We start from the raw sequence: 2,106 nt of genomic DNA, 5'->3' as shown, positions 1-2,106 counted from the left end.
TTATAGTTCAATGGAGGGAGGTTACTAGGTCCTCCTTCAAAGGGATAAAGCCCTCCTTCAAAGGGATAGCTCCTCTCATCAAGGGATTAGCTCCTTCTCTTTTGGGATGCATGAACCACCTCAAAGAGAACAATCCACGTCAAAATTCATTCTAGAAACCTCTAGAATTAAACCAAAGTGAGTTTTTGAAGATAAAACTCGCGCCTTTCGACTTTCACAGGGGTCTGCACCTACACCGTTAGGGACAGAGCGGGCATGTTTGCAGTTTTTGTACACAGAAGGTGCGGGACCGCAGGTGGTAGTGAGAGAAAGTGTGGAACCAGAGTTACATCGATTTTTAATGTCTTTCTCTCATTTTCAAAGCTTGACTTGAAGAGCTGAGGTCTGAGACTTGCTTAGGAGGACAGTACAAGTGATGATAGACCCATACTGACTACAAATAATCATGGTGACGATATTTTTGTGTAACACGCTCCCCTAGAGACACACTACACAGTCGCACATTACAATCGAAACCCAACCAACCCAAACCAAAAAATAAAACCCCTGATATCAATGATCCTACCATAGGTTCACCTATGGTATCCTTGTTATGACTTCTTCTTCCTCTAAATGATAAGGTTCAATGAACTTCTCACAATGTCGATGGTGGCGAACCACCATCGTCGACACAATCCAAACACTTCACCGGATCATTCAATCAGTATGAACGACGGGCATTGTGTACAAAGGGTAGGGACGTAGTTAACACGAGTTAATGACACGTGCTTACTAGGAATTCCTCGTTGAACACCAATAATTGCAGTGGTCTTTCCCCATCACAATGCAATTTGAGAATATTTCCTCATCCTCTCGAACCAAGAAGAAAAACTCATTGGCTGCATCAGTGTAGCGCGCGTGCAGCCCAAAACATCTAAGGGCATCATAGACCTGTTATTACTTCAAACTTCCATGGCCTAAATGGCCATAGTCCCTCTAAGAAGCTAGCCGTGAAGGGGAACCTCCATGTAGCTAGTTATCAGGCTGAGGTCTCATTCGTTATCGAAATTAACCAAACAAATCACTCCACCAACTAAGAACGGACATGCACCACCACCCATAGAATCAAGAAAGAGCTCTCAATCTGTCAATCCTTACTATGTATGGACCTGGTAAGTTTCCCCGTGTTTAGTCAAATTAAGCCCCAGGCTCCACTCCTGGTGGTGCCCTTTCGTCAATTCCTTTAAGTTTCAGCCTTGTGACCATACTCCCCCTAGAACCCAAACACTTTGATTTCTTAGAAGGTGCTGGCGGAGTCCTTAGAGAAACATTTGCTAATTCCTGGTTGGCATCGTTTATGGTTGAGACTAGGATGGTATATGATTGTCTTTGAGCCCCCAACTTTCATTCTTGATTAATGAAAAAATCCTTGGCAAATGATTTCGCAGTGGTTTGTCTTTCATAAATCCAAGAACTTCACCTCTGACAATTATATACAAATGCCTCGACAGTCCCTATTAATCATTACTCCAGTCCCAAAGGCAAACAAAATAGGACCAGACTCCTATCACGTTATTCCATGCTAATGTATTCAGAACATAATCTTGCTTTGAGAACTCTAATTTTTTCAAAGTAATAGCACCAGAGCTACGACCCAGCCAATTAAGGCTAAGTGTTGTGGGGAAAAATGCCTATGCAGGACGATGCTATCCACCTAAGGTGTGACAGTGCCTTAGCAACAAACAGAGACAACTATTCTGGTTACTTCCTTTATAAAATGTGAAATAAGAGAGATCAATAGACTTACCGGTGTCTTCCATTTGTCCCTCAATCCGGTCTCTCTTCTCTTTGAGTGTTCACAGCTACTTGCCTTCTTGCTCCTCCAGCTTCAACGGGTTCCTGCAAGATCACAAGAGAACAGCTACTTACGACAAGAGAACAGCTACTTGCGACAAGAGAAGAACACTACACAAAGACATATATTCACATTCATAACTAGTTTAGGATTAGAAATAAACTAAATACACTAATGCATTCATACATCAAAAATACATCAGCATATAGGAGAAACCAAGATAGCTTTATTGATGAATAACAAGGTTCAGGAAGAGATACAACCCAGAGGGC

At 42.2% G+C, this 2,106-nt stretch overlaps 1 pseudogene; it reads right to left on the bottom strand.

The window, feature by feature from the left end:
- Positions 1-553: 553 nt before the first annotated feature.
- On the bottom strand, positions 554-1,896 carry LOC149168467 (18S ribosomal RNA; annotated as a pseudogene).
- Positions 1,897-2,106: the final 210 nt, after the last annotated feature.

The sequence above is a fragment of the Pinus tabuliformis genome, chromosome 4_2 (genome assembly GCF_031772625.1).
Source record: "Pinus tabuliformis cultivar Carrire ecotype Pingquan chromosome 4_2, CPIR1, whole genome shotgun sequence".
Taxonomy (NCBI): Eukaryota; Viridiplantae; Streptophyta; class Pinopsida; order Pinales; family Pinaceae; genus Pinus; species Pinus tabuliformis.
Note: the sequence above shows the minus strand (reverse complement) of the source record. Positions and strands in the feature narration are given on the sequence as shown.